Genomic DNA, 12,422 nt, shown 5'->3' with positions numbered 1-12,422 from the left:
TCTGCTTGCCTGTAGCATGTCACATAGAAGATGGAAGAGGCATGTCAGGTTCATCTTGTCCCACATAAGAGGTAACATCGTGGGAGCATTCATCACCAGGAAGAAACCTACAGGGCAAATGGAAATGGAAGAAGAAACCTAGGGGAAAATGAGAAAAACTCTCTAGCCATCAGGCCTGAACAGATGATGGTGGCTCAATTCCATTAGGATACTGGAAGCTTTTTTGGAGTCAAGGAGATAAATAGGTATGTCCCTCACTCCTGCAGTTAATGCCATCCCCTCTGCTCTGTGCTGTCAGATAAACTGAGGCAGAGCAATTTCATCAGGCTGGGGCAAGCAGGCTGGAAGTAGAGAATGGTGGGGGGGAATGCTGGGGTGGCCTGAAGATGGAAAGAGTACAGTCCTTTAGGACCTTTACAATTCCCACTTAAGAGAGGGACCCTTTCCACGTAACTCCTCTTCGCTCCCAGTGGATCCAAACAAAAATTTTCTCGGTTTCCCAAAGAGCAAGCCCTTGGTTCCTAAAGACTAATTGCAGCAGGCCAGTAGCTAAATCTGTATTAAGGTAACCAGCTTTCAGGAGGTGGTTTTAATACTGATGAGTTGCCAGCGAAATCTGTGGAAGTTGCAGAGACTCAGCAAGGTCCATCAATTTAAGTATCCCATTTCAAACACCCCAGCCAGAAAAAACTGAACACAGACACCCAGTAGAGACCTCGAAACCTCACAGCAGGGAGACAAAGAGATCAGAGAAGTCATTGCTTTTATTGCCATGTGTCTACCAGAAGATCTGCAATGACCTTGCTGCAATAAAGGCAAAGCTTGTATTTGTGGTGCAGCAAATCTAGTCGTCCCTGCTGTATAATCGCATGCCCATAGAGAGGCACGACTGCTCTCTTGCTGGGAAAAAGGGAATCACGATGTGGAAGCGTGGTAGAGCCTAAACAACAGGAGATAAATGAAGCTGAGCATAGGAGGTGAGTTTCTCCACTCAAATTCAGAGGATTCTGCAAATTATAAAGCAACCTGTTTGATCCAGTTGTCAAAGCTCTGGCAGAGCTGAGAGAGGTCTGGGAAAAGGCTGTGGCTTTGGGGAGTTCTGGGATTTTCTGTTGTGCTTTGGACAAGTGCCTCCTCCTGCCCCCTCAGCCTAACCTCTCAGGTGTTGGAGAGACCTCCCTCTCCCTCCAGCCACAGGGCACACTCAGCCGTCACCTCCCAGGCTGCCTCCATAGCAGCAGGAAATCAGAGGGGACCTGCTGGGCTCTTTCTGCAATCCACTGTGCTTGGGAAAAGGGAAAGGGAAAGGCTGTGGACATAGGAGGCAGCTTAGCAGAGATCTGGGGGGCAGGACTGATCCAGCTACCCCATAGCCTTCAGCCATGCCTCCCCCGGCAGCAGAGAGCTCAGAGAGCAAAGAGGGGATATTCTGCCCCCCAGGGCAGGAGCGGGGACCAGCTCCTTAGGCCATGCTTGCTGTGTGCCAGCAGAGGTGAAGCTGGTGGTCAGCTCAGCCCTCCCCACCTCCCCAGCTGCTGTCCTGGGCAGCTGCCTGCTTCACCCGTGCCTGCAGCTCACGAGCAGCCTTGAGTGGTGAAAGGAGACAGGCCTCCAAGGAGAACCTTTCCACATTACTTTCACAACGTGACTAGCAAACAAGGGCCTTCAGGTCAGTATTCACAAACCCTCAAGAAGATATCGGTCGTGAAGAATCAAGCACAGTCACATCCAGATCCAGCGTGCTTCGGAGCAGAACCAGTGCTGCACAGGGAGAGGGACTGGGCTGACCCATAGTGCCAACAGAGACATTACTGCACGCTGGTCCTTACAAACATTCACATCCAGATGACTATGGCTTTGACACACACTGAACACCTACATTGAGCTTCTCCCATGCTGGGTCTCTCTGTCCCATTTTATTTTTCCACTCACAGGAGAAAAACAGATATTTGAGCTACCTGCTTCTAAGGCAAAGCTTAATGAAAAGCAGATGCTTTCTACCATGACTGTTTCCTTTCATCCTTCCCTAGATGACTTCTACCCTCTCCCTGCTGTGGAGATGGAAGAAAGGTTTGGCAGAGCAGCAAGCTGGTAGTCATGCAGGAGCCCTTTATTACCCAGTGGAAAATCAATACCACTTAGGCCAACACATATGCTATAGATAGAAGCACTGCCTGTTCAGAGAAACCATTATTAGGAAAGTTAGCCTGTTCCTAACTTTCTGACCATTCTAGCCGTGTTGCACATGTCTCCAAATATCAGTGAAGCTTTTGTACTATAGTAGAGTCAGGTCTGGATGCAATTCAGGTGGAAAACAGTACACAGCCATGCATGTGTTACACTGGGTAGAGCTAAGAGAACAAATCCATGTCCCTCTGTTGGAACTTTACTTTTTTTTTTTTGTTTGTCCCAGAATCACTGGTCTTAACAGGATCCAAGCAAAATGGATCTCTTCTTTCATCAAAGTGCTCTCTCTCTGAGAAGGTGCAATGGATGGGAAGCCACAGACCCTGAGCTCTTGCTTCTCATCTCTTTCACTATCTGGACTGGCTCTGTTTATGGCAGCATCCTTCATATGCATGGATTCATCTCAACCTTCATAGTTTCACATAACCTGTTCTACAAAGGTTGAGAGCATGGCTGCAAAGTCACCTCCAGCAGGTCTGGGAAGACAGATTTTCAGTATGAGAAGGAGAAGTTATATCACCTGTGCCTTCTGGATCTACCAAAATCTTATGTGTGACTGTTTCCAATATGCAAAACAAGGCTACTATCTGCATTCCCACTTTCACGACAGCCAGAATAACAGGCACAGTGTAGGCACCACTTGTCATTATTTAACCAAAAGCACCCTTCTCCTGATCTGATCCCCAGCACTTCCAGAGGTGGGCTGGCTGACAAATGCCTTGTCACCCCCCACCACACTGCTTCCTTGGAGACTGCCTTCCTCTCGCTTTCCAGAACTGCCACCTTCCAGAGCTCCCACAGGTATTCAAAGGGCAAATTTCTCAGCTCTAATCCTCAAAGCCATCAGCAATTATCTTGCATCACATTTACCACTCTTCTCTATGACATGTGCACTCTTAGTTCACACCAGTGTTGAAAGCTTCCAACAGCCCTTGCCTTTTCAAAGGGCGCTGCAGACAACCATTTACACTTTAAATAGATATTAAAATGAAGCCACCTGCACGCCTTCCAGTTCCCGAACTGCAGAACAGAGTGATGGATAATGGAAGTGTACCAACACATCAACAGTTTCCAGTAGCAACTGCTGCAGAATAGCATGATACCAATTTCAAATATGGACAGGAAATGGCTTTTGATATCAAATGCAAGTTTCAGCCCCACAAGAGGCTCTAAAAATAAACATTTAATTCCCACCCGCCCTTGATTTGATGCCAAATGGATTGTGGAGAAGGACCAAACCCTAGAAACAGAAATAATAACAGAGGTACAGTTTTAATTAACTGATCCTATATTCTTCCCCTTTCTGCTGGATCCGCTGCCTCACTCAGCACACAGAAGTGCTCTGCGGTTGAGGCTATCTTCCTTATTCACTCTCTGGCCATATTTATCTGCACACCAGCAGCGCACTGAACAGCATATAGAACTCCGCTTCCCTCCTGGGCTTTTCAATTTGCCTCATTATTATCACTACTGAGCAGTTCACAAACTCAAAAGGACTTTTGTCTTCCAGTCAACCCTACAAAACCAAACCATCATCAGGGGCATTTTAGAAACAGGGGAATTGATTCATAGGCAGATCACAGCTAAAAATCTGCAACGCTGACCGTTAATTTTGGCTACCACAGTGGCTGGCTGCCTCTACATACAAAAGGAAACTGTTTATGGCTGCTACAGAAAAGTTGGGTGTATGTGATTCGCTCAGCATCATATTCAGAGTCCACAGTAAAGGCAGAGAGAGAAGAGCAGGTTTCTACACCCCCCTGTAATGTTCTCAATATGGCTAGCTGTATTCATTTTCTTGCCTGCACACAGAGGTAGAAGAAAGGTGGCACGCGTCTCCTTAAGCTACCAGTCACCTCAGGTCACCATTCCCAATCTGAGAAACACCAGGAAACGTCTCACCAGTGTGAACCCTCTGGATGGGAAACACAACACCACAAAGATAAATTTCAAAAGGATCAATTAATCTTAGGTGCCACTATCAAGACACCAATAGCCTATACATAGAAATCTCCATGCACTCACAGCACAGCTCCCATGGATTTCAGCTGTAGCGGTGATTTCTGCAAAGCAGAACCCCAAGGGCTCCCATCAGCCTTTTTCCTCCCCTGCAATAAGTCATGTCTGCGTAGATCTGCTTTTAAACAATTGAGCACAAGCTCTGTCTTGGCTGAGAACCAAGTGCTGCACATTTGCATCCCAACTTTACGCCTTCTTGCTCATTCAGCCCATCCAGATGGCAGGCTGTATTCAAGGCTTAATGATCTGCTTCCCCTCCCTCCAGTACGAGCACAGTAAATCACTGGCAAATCTTCCTGATGGTCTTTTAGAAGGAAGACAGATCAAATACATACAGTGTGTTTTAAAATACCAAGTCCTTAGGAAAATTATGGTCTACAACATTGGTGCAGAGCATGGATTCAACTTGAATGACTTTAAATGCTTGCAAGTAAGGTTTCCCTGCCAGCCCACCCTTCCCAAGTCCCCATGCCTGGGACTGTCTGCTTCACCAGGCAAAGATTTTGTCAGACTTGGGTTGCTCACTCCACTCTTAGTCACTGCAGTCCCCTGCTCCCTCCAAGGAAAGGCAGCCCAAAACTTTTGGAAAAATCTCAAGAAAAAAAGCTAGAGTTTGGTCTGTTAAAAGGGTGGGCACTGCTCACCACAGAGGCTGATGTAGCCCTGGCTTCCAGGGTAGAATTTTACACACCCAAGTCACAACCAGGAGACATATGTGTTCATGACATGAGACCTGGCTGCATCTTCTGCCCACAGAGCACTGCACAGAATACATGGATCTGCTCACAGGACCAGACTTCAAACAATGGAGGGAGATTTTAAGATACCTTTCATTACGTGTGGCCACATAAGATGCTTTTCTCATTTGATGAAAGAGTAAAGCAGCACACACAAACTTAGTCTCAGGAAATGCCCACAGTGATCTTACTTCCCTCTCCCTCCCCCAACATCCCACTGAAAGCTGTGGCAGAGGCAGGCACTGCCTTTGAATTGTCCTGACAGCACTTATCAGCCTTACCTTGAAGCTTAACATGTCTAGCCTAGGGACCTCCATCTCATTCTCTTCAAATTTTCCAATATCCGTAGCAACTAAGGCAAAGGCTTCACACTCTGCAGTCCTTATTGCCACAGAGCCCTGACCTCTCCCAAAATCTGCTCCCACTGTGGCTGCTCAGTGAAGCATGGTCCTGTGTTGAAACACCGTGTGATCTTGTATTTAAAGATCCGTGAATGGTTTGGGTTGGCAAAGCAATTAATTCAGGTTCACACCAAACTTAATTGTGACAGTTCCTGGGGACTCGATTTTGTTCCTCAAATTAAGTCTTTTTATCATCAAAAGACTGTTTTACAGTGTGTGCAGCATACTTATAAAAAGAAAATCCCTCTTGTGGAGTCCACTGTGTTTCTTTCCACTTAAGCTGGATTTGACAACTTAAGTTATTTGTATGCCTTGAGCTAACCATCTGCATGGGAGTTAGCGTCAGCTCACATGCTATAGCTTACATGCAATATACTGCAGAATATATAAATATACCCACATGTGCATTCAAAGAAAATGTCAATGCTATTTCTCAAAGAATATGGGAGCAAGGGCCAGGGGCCAGCGAAATAATTTTCAGCTTTTAAGTGACAGACAATGGAAGTGATCCAGTCTTGCATCTCATGAGTACTGGCAGATTGGCCAGGATTTGGATGCTAACAAAGAGATTCGGTACACGGGCTTGGTTTCAATTAATGAGCATGTGTCCATATGGCTCTGTGTGTGTATGTGTTTATACTCAGTGTTCTTTCCTGTTAATGGGTATTGCATAAGTACAAGCGTGCATGTGTGTGCCTGTGAAGACAGGTTCAGAGCTAGTTCAAAAATGCCCAGCAGCACAGGCAAAATTTAGTGTTGACACCCAGGACAAAAGGTCTTGTATATCAGCTGTGACAAGACCATGGAAATATTGTATTTTGAACAGAAAACCTCTATTCTCCGGCAAGAAATCAGATCCATGTGACAGCAGTGAAAGCATCAAACCCGAGCCACTGAGCATGCGGGATCTGCCACTCTGTTGGGGCAGGGTGGCAACAGTTGGTGCTGGGATAAACCCCACCCAGGGAGACAGAAGGACTAAATACCATTGAACCTGTTCCTGGCAGACACATCAGCCAGCCTGATACTAGTCAGGGACAGACCCAGGTTCTGATGCTCTGGGGAACCTGCCTCCCTTGGAACCTTCCTGCTCTGCCCCTGCCTGCAACTATCCCTCTTGATTGCACGTCGGACCATGCGCCTGCCTGAGATTTGCCAGCAAACTGCACGGCTCTGTGTTCTTGTCCACAGCGCTTGTTTCTCCTTTAGCTTTTTTTTTTAAAAAAAACAAACAATGGAGTGATCAGCTCACTAGTTGTCAGATGGGTAGAAGGAGGAATAGAAAAATGAGATAAAATACTTGGTATATGATAGGAAATTCAGACCCAGTAATTTTTAAATAATGCGTGCATCCTTAAGCTTAATTTAATTATTTATTTCCCCCGCCCCAGTTTATTAAGTTATAATTGGTTCTACAAATGATAGGCTAATTCAAAATTAGGATGTACTAATAAGGTTGATGCTGACCATACAGAACCACCGACTCTGATAAGGCGCTTACCTGCTATTTTAGGGTTATCTTGCTTTTCAAGCTGTACATTTCTTTCCCCCAAGGTGTACTAACTTTGCATGGTTCTACCTAATGTTTAATTTAAGCCGGTGCACTTTCATCTCTGTTGATATCAGTGCCTGAATGTTTGCTTTAAGTACCCCTTCAAGCTCTTCTCTCCTTTTACTCCCAACAGCCACATAAGCAGGGCTTGGGAACTGACAACCCTGGCATATCTGTGGATCCCAAAAAATAAGACGGTGGCCTGATATCACCAGGCTATTTAGGAAGGAGTGGGTTTAGGACGAGATATACCACGGGAGAGGCTGAGCTTATGCCTCAGTTTAGGGACAGCTCAACTGCTTGGAAACAAGTCCGGGCCCAGAGATCCTAACAGCTCTGGAACTATGTATAGGACATTAGCTCTCACCATGCCAGATCCCTGGCAGCAGTGCAGCCACTGCCTAGCTCAGTTTTAATCCTAACTCTATGTGCAATAGAGTTAACTGGTTCTTAATGCCTTAGCATGGTGAATAAGCCATTCACTCCTGCCAAAGCCAGCCCTTCTCCATTCTGAGGAGCATGCTGGATGCAACAGCAACATGAGCACTTCAGCATTTACTGCTCTAACTTGTACCCTTAATTGCCACTCATCCCACACCTGCTGCACACTGAACTTTTTTGGATCTTTTACAAGTGGAGACATTCTCCATCTTCTATACTTGGTGCCTTCTTCCAATGCAGAGGTAATCCCCTGTGGCAATTAGCAATGAAAGCCACAAAGTAATCCAAAACCAAACCATTGCTCCAGATTTTCTTTACAGAGGCACTTCCAGTATCTGAGCACCTCAGAAATACTCTCTGCCCAACCCTTGCCCACTCCATTTCCCCACAGGAACAAATATACCCTGAATTATTATTTTCCCCTCACAATAATTCTGTGAGGTAGGAAAATCTAATTTGGAGTGCTCAAGCACAGCTTTAAGGGCTTTCACAAATCAGGATCTAGAGTATCCTGCAGTGCAATAACAAAGCTAAGTACGAACATAAGCCCTTCAGGGAACCAATACCTGAGAATGGGTCTACCCTGCCACAACACAACCCCCAGCAGCACTTCTGAGGCCAAAGCCCAATACCACAAACCTTGACTGGACAGAAAAACCCACTTGGAGGACTCCCAGATGGAAGCAATGAGAAGTAAGGGATCTCAAGCGTCTCAGATTCTTCTAGCATTGCCAGGGCACTTGTAGTCCAAATGACTCAAGCATCAGGGGACAGCCTGAAGCCTCTCGATGCACCAACAAGTCTCCCAGAGCCAGCATCTGCATGCCAGCTACAGCCAGCCATCCTCTTGTGCCTCTGTGCAACACCTGAGAGCCTCTGAGCATAACGCGACTCTTCAAGCCCTCGTAGTACAAGCAAGTCACCCAATCCTCTCTGTGAGAGCGTGGTGCCTTGAGGGAAAGCAATCAACAAAAGTCAAGACAGCTTGGCGGAGGGGCAACTGCCCGCTCTTCTCTGTGCACTCCTCTTCCTCAGAACTGTGAGAGCCATCCTGGAGAGTCACATTAATGAGGAAGTTGCTGACAGGACAGGTTAACTACACCAAGCCTAGATGGATAAAGATGGCCAACTCCCACATCCTTCTTCCAAGAAAACCTGCAAGTGACCAAGGAGAGTGTCTTCAAGAGGGACGCTTTCCTCAGAGGCAAGGCACTTCTCCAGAAGGGAAGCACAGATTGCACAGACTGTGGAAGGTCATGAGCCTGAATGGGGAGAAGCCTACAGAGAGAGAGGGCAGGAAAACAGTAGATGTCCAGTCACTGACTATTCAAAAGAAAACCATTGTTTACCATCTTCCCTTCAACAGGAGCACATTGACAGCTCAAGGAGACCTCCATGAAAAAAACCCACATGACAGGACCCTGAAGTCCCAGCTCTGCTCAGGAGACCACGAGGCAGTGCACAGCCAGTGACACAAGACATGTGGGCCAGGGGGACAGGAGCAGGGTAGTAGGAGCACGGACAAGGGAAGTGAGAAGTGCAGGGAAGTGTATGTGTCTGGCAGAGCAGCGAAGCCAGGAGTGGGACTGGGGACCAGAGCTGAGAGACAGCAAGACGACTGGAGTGTTTTATGGAGGGTGTTAAATTCCAACATTCCTGTATCTTAAAAGCCTTTTTTTTCCCTTTGATGATGAGATGCAATTACAAGCCTAAATTAATATGCTGACAAGAGACAACAGATGGATACCAACCAGGAGGGGAACAAGAAGAGACAATGAAGCAATTCTGGTCAGTCTGACAGATCGTGAGCTCAGCAGCCTCCTACCCACTCATATCCATTAATATGCACATCGATCTCTGTCCTTCAGACTCTGGTTTCACTATTTCCAGGAGAATTTTATTACTGCCTTTGTCCTCATCAGCGTTTTTACTATTTATTTACTCCAAATCTGTTAGGAACCACATAAATGAGGTGGATGATGGATGGAATTCCTGATGATGGAATTCCTGGCCAGGAAAGAGGCCTGAAGTTTTGTAGACAAACCAAGGGAGAAGGCAGAAAACCATCTCAGAAGTCATGAACGGCTGTGCCCCTGTATCTACAGCAGCTTGCACACGGCATGCCAGGCCTGCAGTCTGACCTGCAAGTGAATAGGGAATCCACGTGGCAGCTACGTATCCAGAGCTGGTTTGAAGCTATAAATTTGCAGGTTCCAGCCTGACACCATGCTATCGAGGGGGAAAAAAAAAAAACAAACAAGCTATTCTTCCACCCTGGTGATTTATTCTTCTGTGTCTCAGACATCACAGAGCTGAAGCCAACCCTACCTTTTCAAGCATTTTCTCCCTCAATTAAGTAAAGACCTATGTACTCAGAGCAAAGAATATTATCCTTTAAGAAAAAGTAACAACACTAAATACCAGTCTGCATCCTTGTACAATCTCTGAGGCCAACACCAAGCATGTGATGGATTTAAGTTTTTGGAGCTCACAAAGAACTTTGGGGCTAAAACATAGAATTTACTTAGCTTAGTTGAAATCATTACCTTTATGGAAAGTAATGCAAGATGATAATTTTGATAAGGATGACAAATTCACTTATTCCAACATAATTCATCCTAGAGAACCTGAGTGCACTTTCTGGGTGGCAAACAGCACCTACTATTAAATTTTTGCAAATATCTTGACAAGCAATTAGAGTTATCACAGCACTTAGGCATTTCTTCCTCTAAGAGCATGGAATAACTCAAATACTTGGTAGCATCAGTAACTTGCAAAGGCGGGTGTACCTTTTTTAATGTCCATAATGGGATGAAAAATACAGAAGACAAAACTGCAATGCACCTTCACTTGAAATAGCACTGTCTCTCTGAGTTGTTCAAATGAAACCCAGGCTCTTCAGTGGGACCAGGATACCAAGAAAGACATCACAGAAACTGAAGAAGAAACAGGGGGGCAAAACCACAGAGGAATAGAGAGACAGTGGCATACAGATAGATGAGAATGAGTGGCTTTGCTTGGCTTCAAGAGGCAATAAACTAGTGAGGGCTGCAACAGATAAAAATATCAAAGGAAAAAGAAGGCAAAATTACTGCCTTGTGCAGGAAATGTAAGGGCATTCAATTACAACAGAGGCAGGTACAGTGAAATGTTTTCCACATGGCATCTAAATAACTTGTGGAACTTATTGTTGGAAGATGTCATTCAGGTTAAAAATTTAGCAAAATACAGAGCAGGATTCACACATCTTGCAATGGATGGGAATTTTTAGGAGATTTGTGTTAAATGCGGGACATAAAAAGCAGCTTCTAAGCAGCAGGGATTAAGCAGAAACTATCCCTCCGGGAAGGTTATCCCTAAACAATGTCCTGTGGGATGCTCCCCTTTCCTCTGAAGCACTACAGACAAGCCAGAGGTAGCCTACCTTATCCTGATCTCATCTACAGGATAATTCCAGGGAGGTGTTTTCACAGCCTAATAGAAGAATTGTATTTCATTTAATCTGAGCCCATTGGAAATGCTTAGCAGTATCTCAGCCTGCACTGTCAGGAGATCAATTATTACATCAATACAAGGAATTAAGATCTTTGTCAGAAAAACAGCAGCAAAGCAGCTGCCCTAAAAGATACGTAGACCAAATTCTCATGCTGTCATTGCTGAGACGGAAGAGGGCCCTCCCTTCTGTCCCTGCCCCAAATCCACGCCACAGCAGGAGAGAAGCAGATTACAACCAGAAATCCCTCCCAGTCCCCAAGGTGAAAGTACCACTTTCTTCCACTCCCCAGTAATGTTAGTGGAAAAGTTCCTCCTGCACTGATTTACACTGACCTACAGAGCCACACAGGGGAATACAGTAAGTGTTGATCTCAATGCCACAAAATAGGAGTAGCAGCCACCATGTAGTGGCTTAAGGCTATTGCATAGTTTATTGAACACAGAGAGGCTTTGCCTGCCTGGTGGGAGCTGGGCTGGCAGCACTACAGTGGTTCCAACAGCCCTCAGCCCCACAGCAGCTGGAAGAAGAGAGCAGACCTCAAGGGGACCAAGACCACTTTGGAGGTCCCAGCTCTTCTCATCAGCAGGTGTGTGAGAAAACGCTGTCATGCCTGGCTATGGGCAAAGAGGGGGAGGGGATGGAGCTTTTTTTCTTGAGCTGGATCCTGAAGTTTTGGGTCATGGAAAACGAACATACATTCTAGGGATGAAGCTACAATCTCCGAACATAAGGCCATTTGTCTGTAGGATGTAAATCGCAGTACTTCTGCAGACTCCAATGGAAAAACTCAGTGGCACACTAGCCTCTAATTCCAGGCAACAGAGGAACTCAAGATTTTTTCTATTTTGGAAAGAGTTCTGAGCTATTTTTTTTTTACAATGTTCAAAAGTAACAATACAATCCTATTATTTCTCTGGAACAAAATAACCTTTCTTTCCTCCTGAGTCCCTTGCCACCCCAGAAATCTAAAAGATGACCAGGATGAGGAAGAACAGCCAGCTGCTGTCTGAGAGAGAATAACAGCGAATGGACAGTCAGGTAAGCTAGTTACCTTTTCGAGGACTTGGACAGGCCTCCTCTTCACCTCATACACTAGCACAGACCATCTCAGCTGCTGCAAATTGCTTAACCCAGTGCACTCTGCTCCTGATAGAGTTTGTGGTGCTACAGCAACCTTTTTCCTCCCACTCCTTGCCTGCCTGCCTCCCTCACACGTGCACGCACGCACTGAGGAGGACAAGTTTCCATACGTGAGTGAAAGGTGACATCTCTTCTCTTCAGGAGGGTCGTTCAGCAAGTTGGCAATTTAATCCAGGTTTCAAAGCTCTCATGCTGTCCCATGGCTTGACTTGGCTTCCTGCCGCTCTGTAGCGCTTCAAGGTTCTTTGTTCTGTAGGGATTTGATTTTTATTCTCTCTGAGATCGGGAAAGAAAGAATCTTTTTTTAGTGTGTATCAGGGGCTGGCTCAGGAGACTGAAAGAAGGCAAGGTCATCAGTTCAAACCAAGCTATATCATTGTGAAAATGATAACGAGCCAGTGATAAGAAGGGAACTAAGACTCTCTTGCTTGATTCAAATTATTGGACCA

At 45.8% G+C, this 12,422-nt stretch overlaps 1 protein-coding gene across 1 annotated transcript in view; it reads right to left on the bottom strand.

The window, feature by feature from the left end:
* GSG1 (germ cell associated 1) overlaps positions 1–12,149 on the bottom strand; it is a 71,044-nt gene extending 58,895 nt beyond the window's left edge. The window contains exon 1 of the mRNA XM_014963815.1: positions 12,084–12,149. The gene's annotated coding sequence lies outside the window, so the exon portion shown is untranslated. The remainder of the gene's footprint in view (positions 1–12,083) is intronic.
* Between the last annotated feature and the right edge of the window lie 273 nt (positions 12,150–12,422).

This window comes from Calidris pugnax, unplaced genomic scaffold (assembly GCF_001431845.1).
Source record: "Calidris pugnax isolate Ruff unplaced genomic scaffold, ASM143184v1 scaffold44, whole genome shotgun sequence".
Taxonomy (NCBI): domain Eukaryota; kingdom Metazoa; phylum Chordata; class Aves; order Charadriiformes; family Scolopacidae; genus Calidris; species Calidris pugnax.
The sequence above is the reverse complement of the archived record's forward strand: the minus strand, read 5'-3'. Positions and strand labels throughout refer to the sequence as shown.